Source organism: Microtus oregoni, unplaced genomic scaffold (assembly GCF_018167655.1).
Source record: "Microtus oregoni isolate MIOR12 unplaced genomic scaffold, Mior012 000013F_ref0000133, whole genome shotgun sequence".
NCBI classification, from domain to species: domain Eukaryota; kingdom Metazoa; phylum Chordata; class Mammalia; order Rodentia; family Cricetidae; genus Microtus; species Microtus oregoni.
In genome coordinates, this window is record NW_024543072.1 from 40,135,411 (window position 1) to 40,160,503 (window position 25,093).

Consider the following 25,093-nt stretch of genomic DNA (forward strand, 5'->3'; position numbering starts at 1 on the left):
CATCATGGGAGACAGAGACCAGAGAATTTCGGGGGCTTGTTGGCCAACAGTTAGATTAGGTTTCATGAGAATACCCTGTCTCAAATAAATACGGCTGTGATATCCTCATCTGACCTCAGCATGCATGTTCACAGATGTGTGTACCTGCACACATGATGCATGTTTATATGCCATACCCTGCAACAGAGAGACAGGAGGGGAGGAGGAGGAAAAGGAAGAAGAGGGAATGGGGAAAGAGGGGGGAGAGGAGAAGAGAGCTACAACAAAAGAATTGCTGAGCTAACTAATGGTGTCCTCTCGGGCAGCCCTCTTGTGGGTGTGTTTGTTCAGAGTACCAAGAAGCTCTTGCTCCCCAGGGCACCTGTAAACCTGGGAACCAATATCTCTAGAAATTGTCTATTAATCAGCATTAAAGTGAAGGGGAGAGCTATTGGCCATGCTGAGCTTTAGCTCAAATAAAAATACTGTACGAGTAGGGTGAGATTGAGCTGTGCTCCTAAAATCCATTCCTCTCAGTTACAAAGAATTCTCCCTGAAATGTAGCCATGGTTGCATGATGCTGACACAGGGTAGATGGAGTATAAATGGCAGCTTTTAAGGACATCCATTTTGTCTCTTAAATAACTATTCATAATACCTAGCTGTCAGCACTAAGGAACTGTTCAGATTTCTAGATTATCTTTTGTTTTCACAGAAAAATGAAAAAAAAAAAGTGCCAGCCCTTCTAGGTAACAGTAAAACCCGAGGGATATCGTTATCCATCTACACCTGAAATCAGAAACCTACAGAGACGTACACTCAGCTACATTAAGCTACGAATTCTATGTAGTTCCAAAGCTTTCAGCCATAGGATTTTGTATTTAATTTTCATCTTACAGTAACAAGCCTACTGCAGGACTATTCAGATACTGCCTTTGCTATGCTGTGGTGTCAAACAAACGAACGTACACAATGCAATGCCTGCTTCTCTGTGTACACACACATCCCCAGAAAAATACCATAGTGCCAGCAAATTAAACGGTGTTGAGAGAGCTGGAAGAGCAGGGCCCTTTTAGAAGGGCTGATAAGAAAACTCACAATATTTCCAAGTTCCAGAGGCATGTAAGGGAAGAAAGACAAAAATGTTGCTTTCTGTTTAAGTCTCCCTCTCAAAACCACAACCAGTTTTTCCCCTATGAATACATCATTTAGGTCCTTCTTGAGATTCTTTTGTCATCCTTCTAGGACTTGCTTTTTATCATAAAGTTTTGTGACATCAGGCAAAAGTCACAAGACCCAAAACTGGAACTCAACTCAATTCAATAGAGCAAATACAAAGTTATTGAATGTCTATTTACAAGGTGCTGTGTGACTCTTTTGAATATCCCAAAATGAATTATATGTAATCCCCACATTCAAAAAATATCTTATCTCCCAGAAGAGCTAAGGCATACACAGAAATATAAATGCTGTTTTAAAAGATGATTTTGTAAGGGGTAGATCCCATCAGGGTGTTTGGAGTGAGAGAGGAGCAATGGAGGAACAGTTTCTGAAAAAGGCCTCAAGGGACACCAGTATCCTTTAGGACAGTCTTACTGTCATCTGTGGCATGAGGTGACAGATTCTTTCTGTAAAGGACTATTCTGAAAATGTTTTAGGATTTGTGGGCCACTTGGTCTGTGTGATAATGACTCCAGACTATCCATGTACTACAAAACCAGCTACATATTCGAAAGAATGTGTTTGTTCTGATAAACCCTTACTTACATATCCTAAAACCTTGCAGTTTGTACATGTTGCCAAATGTGTTCCCTTTTTAATTTCCATTTTACAACTTTGAAAGAAGGTAGATTCTATTCTTAGTCCATGGGACATTTAAAAATAAGCAACAGACCAGACCTGTCTATAGGTCGTAGTTTGGCATCACCCTTTCCTCCAATGACGTTTTGCTACAAAAAAAGGCTTTATTATACCTAATCTCACTTAATAATTAGACTTTCTCTATGAGATAATGGTGTAGGAGGTCCTTCTGTCTATGTGTTGCTTTCATTGGTTGAATAAAGAAACTGCCTTGGCCTTTCGATAGGGCCAAACTTAGGTAGGTGGAGTAGACAGAACTGAATACTGGGAAGAAGAGCAGAATGGCAGATGCCATGAAGCTCCTGCCTGAGACTGATGCTGATTAGAATCTTTCCCAGTAAGCCATGACCTCATGGTGTTACACAGATTGGTAGAAATGGGTTAAGTCAAGATGTGAGAGTTAGTCATTAAGAGGTTAGAAATAATGGTCCAGGCAGTGATATAATTAATACAATTTCTGTGTGATTATTTTGGGTGTAAGCTGGTGGGCATCCAGGACAGAACAAAAGGGGCCCCGTGCACCATTCAACAAGTCTTACCACTTCCATTTTCCAAACTTCCAGGTAAACCTTAGAGATCTTAGGTCACACAGGTTTCAAAGGCCTTGCTTGTACAAACCCCTGGGCCACATTGCCTCCTTATAAAGGTCAGGGAACACAGGGAGATGGCACAATGAATGGATTTTCCCTCAGAGGCATTTTGAAATCCATAAGTTCTTTTAACTCAGAATGCATTTTACTGTGGTAGTGCTGGCATATTGGTATCATTCGGAATCCTGTGCTCACCATGTTCTCTCCTTAACAAGTCACACCAGGGATGGATATAACACTCACTAACATGTGTCTTCAGAATATTACTTTCCCCCACATTTGAAGGGAAAGAAGTAAGTTTCCAGTATATGTTCCAAAGTCTTCCATCTCCCATGGTGGACCGGAAACCGTACTTAGAAGGTTGTCTAACCCTGCAGGTGAAGAGTATGCTCGAAGATGGGACTGTCTAAGTTACTAACTCAGCTCTTTCTTTTTATCTCCATGTGAGCCACAATTTCCTCTTGCATGGCTTCTTTACTTTTTCTTGTTTAAAATCAATCTCACGTACTAGAGGAGATGGAGGAAAAGCAAAAACTCCCATGTTCTCGCCATCTTTTGGTACGATTGCCCAGTGGTGGTCTCTCCAGCCTTCTTGGATCATTTTCTTTCTCTGAACAGAGGTAAACTATCTTTTCAACTGGCTGTGGGCTTTTCACAAATGTAGGCTCAGCTTGAGCTCTCAGCTTTTTGGTGACACCTATGGACTCATCAGTTAGTATAGATCTATTAAAGATCAGCCCTGTCCAGCTCTGGGCTAGGTCCTCAGTACAGGCAGTAAATCACCTTTCCTCAAAGAAAACATAATATACTTAGGATATAAGACCAACAAACACGTAATAGTAAAATAATGCCAGATTCTCTTTATTGAATATTTTCTATGTCCCAGTGTATACTCTATCAAATAATAAATAGTTTTGGACTAATAATCAAAGATTTATTCTAAAGGATTATCAACCAGGTAAAAAAGTGGCAGGATACTGTTATCATATAGAGAAGAGAACCATTTCCACAGTGAGATGGAGTCTGGATGTTGCTCAAGTTACACGGGAAGACATTTTACTTTTATAGAGGGAAGTAAACAAAGCTAGAAATAATACATTTGGAAATGCTCTGACTGGATAGACGATCTGAGGCCAGCTTGCTCTCTAGCCCATCCTGAAGATAGGCCAGAGCCTAGAGGATGAAGAGAAGTTAAACTGAATTTTAATTAACATGCATTTTATTCAGGCTGGTTGACAATACAAGCGATAGAGCTGATCATTTATGAGACAAAGAAGAGGAATTTGATAGTCAGCCTCGCAACCTTATCAGAGGTAAACATGGGTGTCCTAGCTAAGTCCTTATAGTATCAGAGAGAAGGGTATTCCTTTCAGAGCACAGAGGGGCACAGGGATTTCATATTCTCCCAATAAAATACATCACTGTTGATTCTCTGCTTGAAACTTCAAGGTTAATATTGAAACAGTTGAACTTATGCCCAGGTCTGACTCCAGGATATAGAATCAGACCTAACTTATATGGCAGCAACTGAAGGTGTAAGGAATAAGAGAGTGAGTGAGGGCTAGAGGGCCCTCAGGGACTGGTGGAGGACCGCTTGGTAGAGTGAGTGGGAGCTCCTGAGGTAATTAGGGCAGAGTGTATCCTCACAGAAGAAGTAAGTAAAGAAAAAACACAAAGAGAGGATGCCACAGAAGTTAGTTTAACTCTGTGACACAGCCGTGCTACTTGGAAAAGAACAAGCATTAAAGATACACAACGAGCCAGGAAGCAGGCTCCTGAAGAGCCAGCCTGATAATGTAGTATTGTCTGAAGCAACAGTTGGGGAAAAGCATTTGCTAGAAGCTAAGTAAACCTGACAGGGAGGCTGAAGAAGACAAGAGGGGGTAGCACCCCGATGGCAGCCCACAAAGGTTTGCGGGACTGAGAAACCAGTCAGAAGATTGAGAGTTCTGGAGGTTAGGTTAGCATAGTTAGCATAGCGGCTGTGTGCGGCAGATGAAAGGCAAACCAAGGGACTATTTCAGGGGAAACAAGAGGATTCCATGCTGCAGTTGAAGAGAGTGATAGATCTCACTTATTTAGAGGCTGCATAACAACAAAGTCTCAGAATTTTTTGAAGTAGGTTCCTAGAATTTTTTTTTTTACACGACGTCAGAAGGTTCTTTTGCCTAGAATACCTTAAAAGCATTATTTAAACCAACAAACAGGCAAACACCAGGTTTTCTTCCTTTAAGATGGTGAGGTAGCTTGTGTCAAAGTTAAGCTTGTAAAGCTTCAAATCTCATAAATCTTTTAAAAGCCTTTAGCTTCCTAATATGTATTAAAATCTCATAGGAGGAAAAACAGCATGTGGTTGGTGTCAGCCAAAAATAATTTGAGCATTGAGCTCGACTCTTGAAGAACACCTTGTTGAGCCAATGTACTACGAAACATACTTCAGAAAAGTCCCAATAGTCTCCTTGTTCAGAACCCACCATGGCCCAGGGCTCCACTGGCCTCATGACCATTCCAGCAAACAGTATTTTCACTATTCCATTTTGTAGATGGAAATTCTGAGGACCGGAAAGTTTGGCCTTCTGTTTGAAGATTATACATGCACTAGGAATCTAACTACAGCTCCCGCATTCCAGCTTAACACTTCTGTCCACATTACGACGTACGAGATCTTCAGTATCAGACTTCCACAGCTGATTCCAGAACACCTGATTACCCAATTTTTCTGAATCATTTTCACCACTTTCTGAAGACCTTGCCTGGGATGCTGGATTTCATGCGCCGTGAGCCTGCTGATAGCAGCTTCCAATCTATTGGCATGCACCTGCGGTTCGACACGGCTTCCGGGGCTATCATTCGGGTTTTAGATTACTCCCCTCCCTTTGTTCCCTAGAATCTGACATCTATAAACACGACAACACAGGCAGGAAAGGCCACAGTAAGCAGTCTCCTGCTTCCTAATGCAGGCTGGTGTGATGTGGGGAGGAAAAGGGGGGCATAGGAAAGGTCCTGATGTCTTGTGTATTTCTGGAATTGACATGCACCAGGCTAGTTCTCCCAGTTGCTACCATCAAGAAACGTTTAGTGTTAAATTTAGAATAAAAACCAATTAAAGGATAACAAAGAAACATCTGCTCAGAATAGCAAGAATTAAACACTACTGCTCGCTCCTGCAGGAAAGACATGGCACACTTTACAAACCTGGATTTTCCCTTACTCAATCTCAATGTCTCACCCACACCTCCAATTCATCTCTACCCAAATGGTTCTGGGGGACACTAGAATAGAATTTTTACTACAGGGGATGCAGTAACCTGATACTGGAAACCAGAGTTTTCAAAACATTTTTGCTGATCTTTTTCCCATGCCCCAGACCAGATGAGTCTGACCAGGGTTCAATGATGTGTTAGAATAGAGTCATGGGCTAGGTTCAAGGGATTGCTGCTTGGGATTTCGGCCACAACACTGATAGCTAATGAGATTAGGATCTAGATGAGCACACCAGTTTCCTGTTTCTCCCGTCTACTTCACAAAGATATGCCTGACGCTCAGGAGACCAGGAAAGATGGTCTCCCCCTTCCCTCCTCAACCCAGAAGATGAGGTTGTTGCCTGTTCTAGGTCCTTTTTTGTTGCTACAATAAAACACTAATCAAAAGTGACTCAGAGGTTAAGGGTTTATTGGACTTAAAACTTAAGGTCACAATCCATCATTGAAGGAAGTCAAGGCAGGAACCCGGAGTCGTGAATCGAGAGGCAGAAATCACATAGTAAAATTGGTTGCTGGTTCTTCCTTCCTTCCTTCCTTCCTTCCTTCCTTTCTTTCTTTCTTTCTTTCTTTCTCTCTTTCTCTCTCTCTCTCCTTCCCTCCCTCCCTCCCTCCCTCCCTCTCTCCCTCCCTCTGTCTCTCTCTCTCTCCCTTTGTCTATGTCCCTGTATGTTTCTGGCTCACTGGCAGGTTCATGCTTATCTAGCATTCTTATATAGTTCAGGACAACCTGTTTAAGGATGGTAATACCCACAGTGGTCTAGATTTTTCTGGATAAATTAATAATCAAGACATAGGCCAATCCAATCTAGGCAGTTCCTCAGTCTAGGCTTTCCTCTCAGACATCGTACTGCTGGGTCAATTGAAAAGGCTAGCTAGGCCACTGCCTTCATCATCACCAGCCTCTTCTGCATCCAGAAGTAAGCTGTCATAGAACACAGTTCTGCTACCCAGAAAATCGTATCATATCAAAATCATATCAATTACCTTAATGTCTTTGCCATCTTACTAAATGGTGGCTTGGGAAGTTCCTCATCCTCCAACCATCTAAAGCACACTCAGATTGCATGCATTCTGGCTAAAAATCTGTCAGTATTTTTAAAACAGCAGAAAGACAAAGACCAGATGAGAAGATGCTGCTGAATGGCTCGTAAATCTGGCCCCTGCACCTCACTTCAGGCTCTGTGTGCTCCATCTTCATATCCTAGTTCACGAGTCAGCCTGGACCTGTGCGCAGTTTAGATACCCTTCCTGGGGTTGGCAACACTGAAATACCTTTACCCTTGTCCCTCAGTTCAGGCAGTGTCTGTTTTTCTGAATCCTGACTTAGTCTAGATCATACCCTGCTTGTTGAGTTTTCTCTTTTCACACCGTTAGTGTCCCTTCTCACTTAATCGTCACTTCTTGTTTATTGGTTACTGCCTAGCTACCTTGTGAACAACTCTTGCCTAGATTTTATTATCAGTGCACCGGAACCTCCAGCATTTAATGCAGGTCTGCCCCCACCCCCCACCCCACCCTTAGCATAGGTATTTATGGAATGCATACGTGAGGTGACAAGGTGAGAACTGAGCAGAGTAAAGGTTTCTTTTTTTCTGTTACCGTCTTAATATTTCCCAGCAGCAGCACTACTGTCAAGTAGATGGTCATGACTAGTCTGGTACCCTCAGGAGAGGGGAGCGACATCCAGGCAGATCCAGAAATGAAGAGAAATGCTTGGACAATAGGGATATACGGGGCACAAATGGAAACCAATGTGTGGTTCTTTGAGAGCAGGTAATGGCAGGTAATCCAGACTCGGCCCTGGTTTCAGTTCTACTCTCTGTGTGACCACAAGCTGGAGTCTCCACTTGCGGGCTTTCATGGTTATGATACTAAATTCATGGTTCTCTTATGACAAGCAATCCAGTCTGCCTTAGTAGTTTTATTACCGCTCTGAGTGAGAAAGGACATAGCTGCTCACACCCTTTGTTGCCAGTCTCCCAGGCACCTCTACTTCCTGGCCTCCCCTCTACAATCCCCTTTGTTGCCCACCCACTTTTTCCACTTGCCACTAACCAGGGCACCCTAGAGTTGAGTCCTGGGTCTACTCTTTTTCTCTCTCATCTACCCCTAGAGGCCAAGGCTTCAGATAATTCAGGTTTGTGTTTGGAGCTCTGACCTCCCCTCTGAGTTCCAAACTTGCCACTCTAAAGTTTGTTGTCTCTGCATTTGGATGCTTCTTCCCTCCTAGTTCTCTCCTCCTGCTGGGTACCATCACTCCCAATTACTACGTGGTTCTTTCAGATAATCAGTTACTTAAACAAGTATCCAGAGCCTATTTCTACATCCTTTTCCCTTACTCCTTCCTCCCAAATTCACCCTATCGCCAAGTTTCTCTAGCAACTACTTTCTTAAGAGTAAACCTAGATCTCTTTTTTGTTGTTTCCCTCCACCGCTGGACACTTCGGTAAGTGAGACACTTCCAGGTGTCCAGGTGGCAGCCACACTGCTGGCACTGTCTCTGTGCCAGCACCCCTTCTCCTAAGTCCTTCTGTCCAGTGCAGTGGAGATCTGGAGACACACATATGACCTCCTACCTAACGTTCTTGTTGAGAGTAGGTCTGTCTGTCCATCCTCAGCCATTCCACGCTCCCTAGCCAGGCCACTGTTCCCTTGCTCACATTTCCCCATCTTACCTCACGAGTTCCCACTGGTCTTTGTAAAGCCATCCCACCACCCCCAGGGAAGCCTTTCCCCTACCTAGCTTATCTTACACAACTTGGCGTGTACAATTACTCAGCTGGGCCTTTCCTGATGTGTTCTATTGCAGACAGCCTCACCTTATTCATTACTCCCACAGCTCATTCCAAACCCATAATCTTTTGCTGTTTGTTTACTTCTTTATAACGCATTTCTTCCATGGCCTCTATCTCCACCAGAGTAATGATCACTTCTCTTCTACATACAATACATACAGTGCTGTTTGCCCAGTAGCCATGAATTGGAGGCTTGGTAACTCTTCAAGCAAGGATTAGACACTCAGTAACTGTGCACTGAAGGACTTCAAAAAAAAAAATTGAAAAGAAAGGCCAATTCCATTGTTTTGTTTATTTTTGTTTTCTTTACTTTTTAATTTTGTTTTATCTGTGGGTCTCAGTGACCTCTGCCAGCCCAGCAAGTACAGGGTCCATGATCTGTATGAACCCCAATACGCTGATGCCCTTTGGGGAAGATGCTGAAGACAGTTTCAAAGATCGACCTATCCCTTCCAGCATAGCTCTGCAGAAGAATTCAGAGAGCTGTTTCCTGATTACCCCTATCCCGTTACTATGGTCAATGCCCAGCATGAGCCCACTGTGAGCAGGATCTAAGGCAACATCTCAAGGGTAGGGAGGGCTACAGGGAATGGTACAATGCCTGTTCTCTAAGAAGAGGAGCAAAACAGACTGAACAAAAACGCGTAAAGCCTAAAGGCCCCCAACCCATCAGTAGCCACAGAGCCAATTACCACAGTAATAGACGGACTGACAGGAGGGAGCAAGGCTGCCAGCTTGGGCAGTGGAGGCACACAGAGTGACAGTATAAGTATGAGACCGCCAAACCCCACAGAAAGGGGGAAATGCCAAGGGAACGTGACTGTCAGTTTGCCCACTCAAACACTGTTTCCTTCTGCTGCTGGCACTTACACTTAACCTCCAAAACACGCGCTTTGACAGGCAGAACTTTTGAAACATTGAGCTGGAAAGCTACACGTTTTTGCCTTTTTTTCCTTCAGCTTTGCCTCGCCTTAAAAAAAAAAAAATCAGTTCCCCAGTTTTTGTTTTGTTTTCCAGTTGCTCTAAATTGAAGACTCATACATTCTAAATCAATGGAGTGAATACTTGCCCTGCCTGGGCAAAACACCTTGGTGGGTTTCCCCTGGTAATCTGTCTTAGTGGAGCTGTGTGCTCCGTTTTAATTATGTCATGCTTTAACTGGGTACCAGTGAAACTGCCTTCAGCATTCTGAGGGTTGAGGTCCGTTGACTCCTAACTTGAGCAGAAGGCAGTCTGATGTTTCAGGATGACCAGAGATGCTCCAGCAGGGACACTCTCTTAAAATGCTTGCCCATTTCCTGCACTCCAGCCTTTCACACAGGCTACTGCGCTTCCCCCCAGGGCAGCCATCTCCATTAAGGCACTTATGGTGACAAGCCAGGCTCTCTGACAAGGTGCCCACTCAGTAGAGAGTGTTTGGAACCTGGCGTCAGCTTTCCTCTCTTCTTCTGTGGGATCCTTGGAGAACCACTGGCTCCTTTCTGGAGACAATGTGGAGACAGCTGTTAACTTTACTCTTAATGTTTCCTGTAGGGAGAATTTAAGGAGGGAAGTGGTTGTGATTGGAAAACCACCCCTACCAGTAACAGAGATAAAAGAGGTGTTATCAGGGACCCTAGGCTGCAATAACACAATCTACACTTGGAGCAGCTATTGACTGGCTAGTGGGACCAGATTTGACAATGATGTTACTAACTTTACCTGCTATTTTTTAACCTAATTTCCTAAGATTTATTTTTTTTTCTTATGTGGTTTTAGTTCCTTTAGTTTAAATCATAACTTCCATTTGAAGGGTTCTCTAACGGGCCTAAGCATGGCCCTCCTGCCAGCAGGTCTCACCCACTTCCCTTCCGTCTCCCTTGCTGAAACTCTAGAGTACATCCCAGGAGCTAGCCCCCAATGTCTATTCCCTTATTCGGCCACTTTGTTCTATGTGACTGAAACACCAAGGTCCAGCTATGAAAACACCAAGGTCAAGCAATGGAAATGAATTGTTTGGCTACACCGGTGACTTCCAATCAGGCTTTACCAGCTCCTAACACAGACTTTCCCTTTTTCTCCTTAAAAACCACTCCTGCAGAAATCCTACAAAAATACCTGCCACTGTCATTGCCTGATCCAAAGGCACTCCTCCCCCCACTTGCCCCTCTAGGGTAACAAAACTCCTTGAGACTGAGAATTTGGTGTCTGCCTGTGTTCTGTGCCAACTCCCAGCCCTTTCACGGTTAATGGAATCAATTTCCAAAGTGTTCTTTAAGATTAAAGAAAATCCCAGAGAGTCCTGCTGAGGAGAGGGAGGAGGGATTATAGGAAACAGGGTGGGGGGTGGGAAGTGGGGGTAATGTAGGGGGTGTCAGGAGCACAGCAGGAAAACCCACAGAAACCACTAGCCTGTCTCATGGGAACTCACAGAGTCTGAACCCAGAACCAGGTAGCCAGTGTGGGGCTGACCTAGGCCCTGTGCGTATGTGGCAGTTGTGTAGCTTGGTTCATGTGTGGGATCCCTGGCAAGGGAGCAGAGGCCGTCCCTGGTGCTTTGACTGGCTCTTGGGAAGCTACTCTTCAGGCTGGATTGCCTTGTCCATCCTGAACATGAGGGAGATGCTTGGTCTAAAGGCAGCTTGATAGGTTATGCTTTGCTGGAGCCCATGGGAGGCCTGCTCCTTTCTGAGCGATTACAAAGGAGTGGATTAGGGGGCGAAGGGAAGGATGGGGGAGGGAGTAAGAGGAGAAAAGGGAGGGAAGACCGTGGTTGGGATGTAAATAAATATATTAATTAATAAAAATTTAAAAAAGTCTGTGATAACTAAAGAATATAAACTAGGAGGAGGTTGAACGGCAGGTGACAACACTAGTGTGAGCATCCAGAAACGGCAGGTGACCACACTAGTGTGAGCATCCAGAAACGGCAGGTGACAACACTAGTGTGAGCATCCAGAAACGGCAGGTGACCACACTAGTGTGAACATCCAGAAACGGCAGGTGACCACACTAGTGTGAGCATTCAGGAATAAAGAATCTATGTGTTGATCTTCCTCAAAGCATTTCCACGTCTGTTGTGTTTCTGTTTAAATACAAGTTGTATCATATTGCACCTAACACTTGTCCCCTTTTTCCAGATGGAGTAGATCTTTCTATTCACTTTATAATAGAAAAGCTATGCGACCTGTGTGACCTTGAAATCACAGGACCTGTGAGACAGGAATAAGAAGACAGGAGCCAGTCTGGGTTGCACAGAGAAATCCTGTCTCAAAACGCAAAGTTAAAAAGTAATTACAAAAAAAAAAAAAAAAGAAAAGAAAAGAAAAAAAAAGGCATGGAGGAAGAAAAACCTTCTGCTGATTTCCTACAGTACTGAATACTGGTGGGTAAACCCAAACTCAGAACAGCAATCACAATTTGGGAGTCATAAGTGAACCTAACCTATTCTTGATGATCACTTCTAACCTTGAATGATATTACTTGACTCTATTTTCGCACCTAGCCTGCTCTTTTAATTCCAGATTCACAAACAGGACATTACACGCCCAAGCCTCCCATCACCATGCCAAGTCCCACAAGTGCTGATACCAGCTGGGAGATCTGAGACGAGGGTAGGTTCTTGGGTCAAGCTGTCTCTGTAGCGTGGAAGGGCAGAGCTAGGGTTGGGGAGGTGTTTGGAGATGATCTTTTAATATCCTGCCAGTTTTCTTAGAAAATGAGGAAGAAAACTACGGTTTTATATACTGTTGGAGTGCTTGCTAAACACTCCACATATGCTGGCACACTGAAAGACATGGGGCTGAGGAGGGGGAGGAATTCAGAGACACGGAGGCAGGGCCCCACCTTTCAGCAATCACGGACTTCCAGATGCTTTTCAAAATGCAAAAATGTTCCTCTAAAGTAGGATTTTAAATGGAATGAGGAAAATGTACAAACTGAACCAAATGGTACGATGACTAAGAAGCAGTCTTTAAGCTGACAGTGTCCATGTCTGCTTCAACTGGGGGTGCTAACAGGGCTGGGGTCTCACCTCTGGAACACAGCTAAACCTTGTCTGTCTTTGTGTGTACCCTGTGGAACCAGTCAATAGACCATGAATCCCAGGAAAAAGGGGAGGATCCTTAGCCAGCAAGGAAGAAAAAAGAAAAAAAAAAAAACTACACTGAGATTTCATCTCAATCACAAAAAATAGCAAGCATCAAAAGAACAAGAGACAGGCGATACTGGCGAGGACGTGAGGGAAAAAAGCATCATCCACTGATACTGGGAACAGAAACTGCAGCCACCAGGAAGGAAATTTCTCAGACATTTTAAAACAGAACCCCACCATATAATCCGGCTCTACCACTCTTGGTTATTTCCCCAAAGGACTTTGTGCCCCACCACAGAGAGACTTCTATATCCACGTTTATTGCTTCCTTCATGATAGCCAAGAAATAAAACCAACCTAGATGTCTATCAACAAACAGCTGTATAAAGAAAACGGGGTACATATATACAATAGAATTTTGTTCATCTGGAAAGAAAATATAATCATGACATCTGCAGGGAAACAAATGGAATTATATATCATTATGTCAAGAAAAATAAGCTTGAATCAGAAAGATGAAAACTATGTGTTTTCTCTCATGTGAACCCTAGATTTTAATATATATACGTGTGTGTGCACGCACACATGTGCATGTGTATGGGGGATGTACTGTAATGCTGGAAATTGGACAATAGTAGGAGAAAGAGAAACCTTAAGGAGGAAAAGAAGGTGACAGAAAATATGTGATTTGACATATGCACAGAAGAGGTAGGGCGGAAGGGGGCCAGTAGGAAGCGGGAAAGGGGCACAGAAGAGGGAGTAACAAGGAAAGACTAACGAACGAACAAAGAATGGATGAAAATGACATAATGAACCCATTACTTTGTATGCTAGTTTAAAACAACAAATACAAAGATTTTTTTGTTTGTTTGTTTGTTTTTCAAAAGGAAAGGTTGGTGGCTCTACACTTTCCCCAGCAGTTTCTGCTAGGAGGATGCTCTCACAGTTTCTAAGCAATTCAAAGGCAGCAGCACCCCTGCTGCTCCTCCCAGGGCTGCCGTGGGCATCCTTTTCTAGTGGGCATTCGCACCCAGTCCTCCGAAAGACCTTCTGTGTGATACAGGTTTGATCTGCCTTCCCAGGAGTCTGTTTCATAGGCGATTTGTTACTTGTGAAATGGACATCATTTGTTTGGGGGAAGAAAGGGAGGGTTTTACTGAAGTCCCTTTAACTGTCTTTATCAACGGCTATTTTATTCAAAAGTGGGGAGAGGAGCGTCATGTTTCATGAAAATGATAAGAACAACAGGAGGTATAGCAGTAATCTAAGCCATGGTGCACCAAACCCAAAACACCAAATATGCTGTTTTACATGTGGAACTCGAATTCATTCCTTCTACCACTTTGTAGCGTACATTAATATCCCTATCTCACAGACACGGAGACTGAGTCCCACAGCCTGTAAGCCAATGTCTCAACAGCCACATGTAATAAAAAAATCTGATGTAATTCTGTCAGACACTAAACCTTTGCTGCAAGCAACTCCATTAAACTCCTATTGCGGTATCTGTTGAATTAACCTATTTAGCCTTGAGTCAGGCATTATTAAATGTTGCATTATGTTATCAGAAATAGAAATCATTTGCCGAGTTTATAGAGAGAGTCACAGAACATTAGAAGTAGTAGAAACTCTTAAGTGTAATCTAATTTCAAGTTTGTTATTATAGAGACAAGAAAATTATTTTGAAGAGGGTTAGGTAATTTCCTCAAGGTCAAGCTGGCTGGATAATAGCTCAGCCGAGACAAAAGAACCCGGCTCTGCACCCCATTCCAGCGCACTTCACCTCCTCATGTTGCTACAGAGGAAGATGAGCTTGTCAGGCTGGGGAAACAGAGATGTGAAGAACCCAGGGATGCCAGAGTTCAGGCTCTGCCCTTTGACGCAGTCTCCCCCCAAATCACACATTATCTTGTGATTTCTTTTTCCTCTCACATAATTCCTCTGGAGATAATTAGTTGCAGGATTCATCCCAAAACTTAATCAAGACAAGAAGCCACATAAATAGCTACCATGTACTGTTGAGCTTCTAGCCAGATGTATTTTTCTCCTGGGTCTATACCTTATTTCCAGCCCAGTGGTATATGCTGGGTAAAATTAAATAGAGCAAACAAAATTTTCCACATTTTACATGGCTGAATCTAGTGAATAGAATAAACTTGGCCATAAGCAGAGTTTCTTTTCTTTCTATGGCATCCCAGAATCCAGCCTTCCCTCCTCCCCACAGTTGGGCTGCTTCACAGCCCAGTACTTTTTGGTTACCTCCTGGCGTTAGCTACTTTATGTGCTGCTGAAACAAAAACACAAGGCAAAAGCAACTTAATAAAAGAAGTTGTGTTTGGCTCACAGTTTGAGTGCACAGTTCATCGGGGTAGGGAGGTCATGGAGGCGGGACCTTGAGGGGACTGATGGCCACAGAGTCAGAAAGCAGAAAGAAATAAAAGCTGATGCTCAGCTGGCTTTGCACTTTCTATTCAGTCTAGAACCCCAACCAGTAGAAATGTACCCCCTCATTTAGAGTGGATTTCCCTATCTTGATTAATAGAATCTAGAAAATACCTCACTGGTATGGTCCGGAAGGATTTTAGGTCTTATCATATTGACAATCAATATTAATGACTACACTCCTAAAACGCACTGCATTATTCTAGGAGTTTTACAAATAAGGAAGGGTATATGACTGTTGTTGCATCTACCTATATTATTTTCCCCTCAGGTCTTCAAAAAATATTTTTAAATTTTTTATGTGCATGAATGCCTTTCCTGCATATGAAGAGCATGCCTGCGGTGCCTCAGGGGCCAGAAGAGAGCAATGGTTCCCTGGCACTGGAGTTACAGATGGTTGAGGCATGATGTGGGTGCTGGAAAAGAAACTGTGCTCCTCTGCAAAAGGAGCAAGTGCTTCTAACCACTCAGCAATCTCTCCAGCTCCTCCATGTAAGTCGTTATAGGGCCACCTCCATCTTATCTTCCAGGTGTCAACTTAGACTCAGCCCTCACCATCATCGCTGGGTGATTCTCAGTGCCTGCCAGCTTCATCTATCCCCAATTTTCTAGTCAGCCTCATGTACATCATCTACTTGTAGCTTCTTCATAGCGTCTATTTCTGTACAAGATGATTGCTTTCATTCAGTTACTGCTTGCTTATTTTCTTTCCTCTCTAGGATACAAACTCCATAACGGTAGACTTTTTCTTCTGTGTTATTTATCATATACACAGCACCTAGACCAAAGTCTAAACAGAGAGAAGCTACTGAAGAAATAGAAGGCTAAACCCCAATCCCATTCTTAGGGCTTAATCAACCAAGCTGCAAAATCATTTACATATTTGTAGAAACTGAAAATAACCCAGAATATAATTCTAGTGGCTAATCTTGATGGTCAGTTTGAAGGCATTAAAACATTAAAAAATAAACAAACCACTGGGTATGGCTGTGATGAGTCATCTAGATTAGGATAGCCAGGGTGGAAAAGCTCACCCTGGATGTGTGATAGCATTCCATTGGCTGGGGTAGCACATGTAATAAGGGGAGCGTGAACTGGGCACCAACATCGATCCTGCTTCTACTTCCTGACTATGGACACAATGCGACTGGCTACTTTCTGCCCCTGCCACTATACCTTCACTGTCATGGCAGATCATATCATCTGAAATGCCAGGCCCAAATAAACCCCTTCTTAACCTGCCTTTGTCAGACTCAGTCACAGTCTGAGATCAGTAGCTAATACAACAGCAAATCAATTACAAGACTATATGAAAAACAGGCTACTTTCCTATTGCCAGATCTAGATGCCAGAGTTATCCTATGAACCAAAATGCTATCCAGGTTAAAATATTAAATTCTTTGACAATCTGTGGTTCCCAGAGAGGGAAGAAAAGAAGAAATAAAGAAGGCCATCTTTCTGGAGTATGGTTTCAAGCAATCTACACCGAGTTTTCTTGAGACAGTAGGAAGAAGACCGTGTAACCTAGGTACTAAGCTAAGCGCCTCTAATCCTGGCTGTTGTATATTTATAGTTCCTTTCAATGTCAGGGTGCTTAAAACAAGCCAGTGTTGCAAACCAGCTGCTTTTGCACACAAGCCCCATAGCCAAAGGCTTAAGCAGAGCAAACTCTCTGTCCAAGGTTAGCCCCTATAGCCTGCACCACTACTTTGTAGAAAGGACGCTGGGAGAGAACCCTGGAGGGTAGCAGGGCTGAGGTTTGCTGTGTAAGATGGTGAAAGAACATTCTGCCTATTGATCTTTGAGAAAGTATAGACAATGTGTTTCTGGGATGAGCAGCTTTGGTAACCTCTGGGAGCTTGCTAGAAATCTGGCATCTGAGGCCCCACCCATATTTACTGAGTCACTTTCCATCTCAATGAGATCCTATGCAATGCATGTGTGGTGGGGACAATTCTATGTTCTGTCAATTATATTTTAAATGAACGCTGATTGGCTGGAAGTAGAGGTGGGGCAATGAAAACAGGAGTATTCTGGGAAGAAGGAAGCTCTTTCTGCAGTCCTGCCCAGACCAGAGAAGAAGCAAGATGTGACCTGCCCCACTGAAAAAGGTACTGAGGTGGCTAACATAGAAAAGAATAATGGGTTAATGTAAGTTATAAGAGCTAATACGAAGCCTGAGCTAATGGGCCAATCAGTTTATAACATAATGTAGACTCTCTGTTTGACTTTCTTTGGGGGCTTACAGGCTGTGGGAACTGGGCAGGACATAAACCCCAACAAGCAGCCTGCTCTTCATGTTACACATGTGCACATTAAATTTTGAGAATCTTTGCTGGGTTTGGGGAACTGCTAATACTGGAGATCATGAGGAAAAAACTTCTGAAACAAACTACCCAAATCTAGAAAATTGAAAGGGATTGACAGTACATCCACAAGACTGGGCATCTGGCCCTGGTGGACTGATCTTTGACCAATGTTCTGGCTTCGGGGATTTCCTGACCCCACCTTAAATCCTTTTATGTCTTGTGTACTTTTAGGTAGAATGCATGAAGTCATTTCCAGTATATGTCAGTGATTAGATTCTCTCTCTCTCTATGTGTGTGTGTGTGTGTATGTATGTGTGTGTATGTGTGTGCGTGTACACACATTATGTGTGTTTTGGGGCCACAGGTCAACTTTGGATGCCATTTTCCTTGTCTTCTGAGTCTTTACTGGCCAGCATTGCAGCAGCTGGTTAGGCTAGTTGACCAGCAAGCTCTAGAGCTCTTGCTCATCCTCTTCAGCCCTGAGATGACATGCATGTGCCATCACATCCTGCTCTTTTTCTAATTTTGTTTTTATATTTTTAAATATGGGTTCTGAGGATTGAACTTTGGTCTTCACGCTTGTTTGAAAGTGCTTTATCAACTCAACTATCTCCCTGGCCCTGTAGTCATGTCTTCTAATCCTGACTTACTACTCATTGGTTCTGTGACTACATGCAAATTATTGAAGTTCTGCGAGATTTTCTTTTTACATACTGGGGAGGGTGGGACTTAAGTTTGCTGGAAAATTAAATGAGAAAAGCTATGTTATGTGCATAGCACATTATTTGATTTAGAAAAAGCATTCTAAACAGTCATTTTGGGAATATTATTCTGACTAACTTCCTCCCTTAACCTATAGATCCAGTGTACTCTGGATCATTGCATCAGAACCTAGGGAACCAAAGCTTCAAACTCACAGAAATGTTTCAGAAAGCTTATCCTCTTGCAAATGCTCTGCCTATGGCAAAGCCATGCTTAGCTCTGGCAGCTCCTTCTTCAAACCTCTGATGCCACAGAACAGCATAATTCTCCTGGTCCCTTCTCTGATTACTGCAGGGCTTTACATGTAACAGATCCTTAGCAACACATTCGCAGAATGACTAAATGAATCATTTAGAGAAAATAGCCATACGCCACCATAATTGCTTTGCTACTTGAGCACTAACTTCATTGTTGCAAATACATATAGAAAGAGCCTTTGGAGCTGGTTTGCAACCCAAGGGTCATAAAACAAAACATTGCAGAAAATTTAATGATATACTTTTCATCGAATTTCTGTAAGTTTGTGTCTCTTTAACCTGGTCACATTTTTAAGGCACGAGTTGCAATCTGGGAAGTTAACCTGAAAACCATACCTGGCTGAAATAGATGAGCCTAGACCTCAGCTGACCAGTACTACAGGCTAAGCACTGAGGCAGTGGCTGTTTTTGTGACAGTTGTAGCAGAGGTCTGTTGTCCTGGGAAAGGGACCAGCTGAATCTGTCCAAGACCAAGACACACAAAAGCAAAGCGGTAGAACAAGGAAAAGTCTGATCCTAAGTGGTGGGGATACGATGCCACATAGGTGGATCACTTTCTTTGTCTATAATCTAATTGCTGATGACTTAGAACTAGAGATCACAGGATGGGACCAACTCTCAGCTGAGTCTCAGAGGAAGATGAAGACAGGCAGCGAGCTCAACTTTCCCCGGGGGGGGGGGGAGGGGGGGAGGCAGCTAAATAGATCCCAGTGTGCACGGTGGACTAGCAGTCACAGCAGGGAGGACACCCTTGCTTATCACAGTTCCTCAGCCTTGATGCGGCAGCCTGGATGCCCTAGCCGGATGTGCAGCGAAAGCACTGGTCAAGAAGGCAACGGTCAAAGGTCACAACGAGTGATATTGGAAATGAAACAGGAGGAAAAAAGGCCTGGGGGAACCCGTCCTGAGCACAGCCTTAGGAAATAAAAGAAAGGAGCTGGGCAGGGAACCCTGATTGCTCTTTGGGCTGACGAGGGAGGGGCATTTGATTGGGGGAGGGGAGGGAAATGGGAGGCGGTGACCGGGAAGAGACAGAAATCTTAAATAAATAAATAAATAAATAAATAAATAAATAAATAAAAAGAAAGGAGCTGCCTTAGTGTGTGAGTAGGGGATTAAGATTAAGTCTGTGCAGGATTTATCTGAGGAAGGAGCACTGTTTCTTGATCATTTTTCTGAGGCTTACAGATGTATAGATTTTTTTTTTTTCTGTTTCTTCTGAAGTGAGGGAAGGTAAGGCTCATTTTTTGACCAGACTGTGGGAGCTAATTGTATATCAGACACTCCCATGGGGGTGAGGACTTAGAAACTAATAAAATGTGGTTGTAATGCTTTGTATTTCCTCCCCGACTTGTGGCCTATGTTTAGGTTTGTTTTTGTTTTTGATTTTTTTTATCCCTTTTTCTTTTTTGAGGGGCGTTATTTTATGTTTTTCATCCAGAGTCTTACATAAACTTTAAGGCTGACTTTAAACTTGCTGGGTAGCTGAGGATGACCTTGAACCTCTAATCCTCCCATCTCCACTTCTCAGATGCTGAGGTCATAGCCATGCCAAAACTGAGCTACGTGTAGAAATGTTGTGTGTCTTGCTTTTGTAGGTTCATTGTATGAGTTTTCACATGATAACTTTTCAGAAAATATGTTTTAATCTTTAGAAGAATTTATTATAGAAAAGGTGCATGCTTGTTGTAGTAAAAATTATGGAAGTTCTCAGTACAAAACAACAAAATTCTTTTATACTTTTCACTAATTTATCTTGAGGCAAACAAACAGACAATTTGCTCTTCTATATAAAGTGAAATTGATATTTCATATGTATTTTCTCTACATATTATTTACATGTGTATGTGTGTGAATTTATATATATAGAGAGAGATAGATATCTCTCTCCATATGTATCCATATTTAGATAGGTATATATCTATCTAGATTTGTTCATTTATAATGGTGAGGAATAGAAACTCCAGATGTACAGACAGTTGTTGTGGAATATTACTTTAACTAGGCAAAGATGTGTTACATTTGCTTATGTTGCATTTGTTTATGCAAAGATGTGTTGCGTTTGTTTGTGCTGCATTTATTTAATTATGTAAAGATGTGTCACTGTTTCAGCTTGCCTGCCGAAGGCACCTGATTGGTCTAATAAAAAGCTGAATGGCCAAAAGCTAGGCAGTAGTGGGATAGATGGATTGTCAGGAAAGGAGATTAAGTAGGAGGAATACTAGAGAAGGGAGAAGAGAATGAGGGAGACAGAGAGGGAGATGGCTGGGGCCATGCACAACTGCTAGCCAGCAACCCTGAGTAGGACATAAAAGCCCCAAGGGTAAAAACATAGGTGAAGAGAAACAGATATATAAGAGCTATATACAATATATTATAAGAGCTAGTGGGACAACCATAAGATAAGGCCGAATATTCACAACTAATAATAAGTTTCTGCGTTATGATTTGGGAGCTGGATGGTGGTCCAAAAGAAAGCCTGCTACATACAGTAAGCTGGAAGTAATAACTGTCTTCTTGCCTCTGATGAGTAGAATACCAGGAAATAAGGTTAGGGAAAGAATTTATTTCTCATTTTATTCTGTTTTATGCACTTTGACTATTTTAAGCAAATATACTTGAAATTAAAAATAGTGCCAACAACGCCATCATTATGGGAGACAATCCCACATGGAAATGACAGCACAGGGGCACATGAAGAACGCTGCAGAGAATCTGCAAAGCCTGATAGAAGCAGGAAGCGGGGTGCCAAGAACTGTGCCTGGAGTCAGGGAGGCCTTGTGAGAATGGGGTCCCTCTAGTTAGTTCTTGCCAAGTGCTTGGAAGATCCAGAATGGTGGTCAAGGTTGGGTTGATGTGCTATTCAGGCCTGAAGAGCTTCAGTGCAACCAGGGAGAGCTTGGACCTGGGGAAGCTCTTGCTCAGCCCACTGAGACTAGATCTGGACTGCTGCCTTCCAGAACTAGAAGAGGGTGAATTTATATTAAGGTGTCAGGACTGTGTCATTTGTTACAGCAGCAACAGGAACCTGATACAGGAAGGGAAGCTGTACTTCTCGTGCTGAGACAGCAGGATCCAATAAGCATACGGCATCAAGCTGAGGAGCAATGCCACTAAATTGCATTTTTAAAAGGTAACAGATGGTGTCTTTTAGAATGTAGTGAGATGGCAGGAAACAGAAGCAAAGGAGTTACAGGAGGAAACCATTTAAATGGTGTTCTTATTGATATAGAAGCTATACAGATTTATGGATACAGCATGATGTGTTGACTGATGCATATTGTGTATGTGCCTGATGTATGTTTGAATGCGGTAATCAAAGCAAGGTGATTAGTATATCCATCACCTTAAATTTTGATCACTTATTCAGGATGAATACACTCAAATGTTCTCTTCTAGCTACTGAGAATATGATAACACTACAGTTAACTATATTCAGCCTACTGTGAAATGCATATCAGGACTTAATTCCTGCTATTACAGCACAGTATATACCAGTCTCTCACTCTTTCTCTCCCCGCCCCCTTTATTCTCTTCTATCTGAATTATTGCTATGCCAATTGATATTGTAAACTCAGCCTTGAGGAAATGCAAAAGAGGAGGCCTGTGTTGAGAAAATATCTAGGTGGAGAAGAGGTTATAACTTCATATGGTTGAGTGCAAAGGATCAGAAATACCAAGACTCTCTCCACTTTAATTTTTGTGCCTTACATGGGTTTAGAATCTAGTGGCCACAGGGAAGCCAGATGTTGGTCACTGGGGCATCTAGAGAAAACGCAGGTATTAATATTGACTTGAACATTCAGTAGCAATGAAGTGCTGATTCTTGGAGAAAAGGAATGATTCTGGGGTGGGAGCTGAGGATTCAGATGGAACTCACCCAACATGGGCAAAGAAGGAAGCAATAGCAAAGATGAAATGAGGATGGAAAGGTGACTCGGTGGGTAAGAGCATCTGCTGCTCTTCCAGAGGACCGGAGCTCAGTGCCTATCATCCAAATCTGCTGGCTCACAACCACCAGCAACTCTCGCTCCAAAATAATCTGATGCTCTCTTTGACACTTTGGGCATGGTCACACCTCTGCCCCACCCCCAAACACACACACACACACACACACACACACACACACACACACGGAGAGGGAGAGGGAGAGGGAGGGAGAGAAATAAGGGAGGGGGAGGGAGGGACGGAGAGAGAAACAGTGAGAGATTGAGAGAAGGAGGGAGGGAGGAAGGGAGGGAAGGAAAGAATAAATCTTCCAAAAAACGAAAGCTTTGCATGACCCTTCTATATGCAAATGATTCCTTTAAGGGGGTGAGGGCAAAGAGGATAAAACTAAAGGTTAAAGACATAGGAAAAGAATATGAACAGAACAGCAATAGGAACATCATGGGAAGAGACGAGTTTTAAGGAGAGGCATGATGGTAGAAAAATCTATAGATAAGATAGATGGAGTGGTCATAGAATAAATGATGGTGGCACTGATTAAAAAGTCCTTGATTTTCTCCTCCTCCAGTGCTGTTAAAAAACAACTGGAAGAGTGGAAATGAAGCCAAGGAGAGGAAGCAGAGGCATGACACGGAAACTCTTAAGAAATTCATTGAGAATGTATTTTAAGTAAACAGTGGTTAAAACGCAGGGGGCTCACATTCATGAGAAGATGAGATTTCAAAGACTCAGCATTAGGAAAGGAAGAACTCAGTGGCTGCAGACATTGTAAATGCTTAAAAGGACATAATTAACGAGCAAGAGGTAAGGTGAAACAAGACAGCTGGCAGCCAAAACACCGGCGGAGAGGTTGGTCTGAAACGGAAGACCGTCTTGTTTTCTGGGCTCAAGAGTAAAGGATGATGAGATGAGACACAGGCATCTTTAGATATTTATATATGGGGACAAAGGCTACTGGAAAAGTCTATTTATGTTCTTTTTTTTGTGAAAAAGAGAGAAACAAAGGGAGAAGAAAGGCAAAGAAAGTGATTAAGTTTTATTTTAGATATAAGAAATGGAGGCATATTTTTCCCCACGGGTTTCCTAAAGATTCATGTAGAGATATTTAATCCAAAATGGTATCATGAGAAGTAAAGACTACTTCATGAAGAGCTGCCCTCTAAGATCCGGCCTAAAACACGCATCTCTAAGTTATCATCAGTCACATGTGAGTAACGCCAAGTGCCTACAGCAATGCCCACATGTCCTTACCAGAAGGGCTTTTCTACCCATGACAACCACCACTGTCACCACTGGCAACAACTGCAAGAAACAATAGCACAACAGGAATGGTAACAAATGACTGTGTTTTAGAGAAAAGGGAGATTGATGCCCCAGTTTATAATTAAGAACCCAGGCCTGGAGGGATGGCTCAGCCACTAAAGGCTAGGCTCACAACCAAAAAACTTAAAAACCCAAACAAACGACAAAACAGATGAATCCTGTAGCTTCCAGAGAAGTCTCAAGAATGGGGAGCCGCATGGTGAACATGGGCAGTGGCTCCCCACAACATCTTGCAAGTTAGGCATAGCTGAAGTAAGCTAAAATGATTAAATACTTTTAAATGTAAATATCAAACAGGAAGCTACATCGATCATATTTCTTTGAACTCAAGTCAACAGTTGGCTTGTGGCAAAGCTGCATCCTGAGTGGCAAAAGAGGCTTCCCATCAAGGGAAGCAAGGGGCAATGCCAAGGCTTTAACAAATTTCCCCACTGGGCTCAGTTTCTCTTTAAGGACAGTACTGTGTCTGGACAGAAGCATCATGTAGAGTCAGGAGCTCGGAGCAAGGTCAGGCGCTCATCTTCCAGAAATCCCAGGCCCTGGCAATCCCTGAGCCCCTGGCAGGCAGGAATAGCAAGGGATTCAGCCTTGTGATCTGGTCCCTGGGCTCTGGAACAGAGACTTCAGACAGTTTTGCCAGTTGGAACTGATCTTATCTACACTCACTTACATTACACTGTTCTCTTGGCAAATTGCATTCAGAATATTGTTCAGATTCCAAAGTTTGAGAAGCCTGAGGTTGAAGCCTCTATGACTTCAGAGGACTCTGGTTTAGAGGGATATTCCTACAGCCACTGAGACTCAGAGATTAATCCCTTGGTCCTGCAGAAAGAAACCAGCCAGAAGGGAAGCCATCATAATTCTGCATCCTGTTGAACAAGGAAATTGGGAGGTTGTATGGAGCTCCCAGAAACAAGAACACTCAGGCTACAGACCTAATTATTCTTTTGGTAGCATTGCTGATGGCAAAGGGGCTCTAGTCTCAAAGAAAATTTTGATTCATAATCGATAAGATGTCCCATTTCTTGAATCTCACTGTATCATTTCAAGACTTCCCCAAAGTTAGCAGCTTGCACATCCATAACTAGCTCTCAACAGAATACCATGCAGATTGGATCAGGAGGAAGTCCGAGAATGGCAATGCTAAATCCGTCTTGATAAGATTAAAAATACTCAGGATGGCACCACTACTGTACAGCAAAGGGGCTTCCGGTCAGTCACCTGCTGTTCAGATACGGGGAACAAAGATTTATTTTTAAGTCTGCCACCCAACACTTATGACAGTTCTTCAAAACACAAATCAATAGGGAAAATGGAGAATAAACCTAAGTATAGTGCAAGTTAGAATGAGAAGGGACTTAGTCTGTCATTCCTGTGAGAGGTTAAGAGGCAGTGTGTTGGTGTTGCTGTGGGTAAATGGACTGGAACCTTCTCTTCCTTCCCTCCTGTTTCATAGCAGCAGCATGGATGGCATCTGTCACCCTTTAGTGGTT

The 25,093-nt window shown here is 42.9% G+C and overlaps 1 protein-coding gene across 2 annotated transcripts in view; it reads right to left on the minus strand.

The window, feature by feature from the left end:
• Astn1 (astrotactin 1) overlaps nucleotides 1-25,093 on the minus strand; it is a 324,436-nt gene that overhangs the window by 47,002 nt on the left and 252,341 nt on the right. The window lies entirely within an intron of this gene.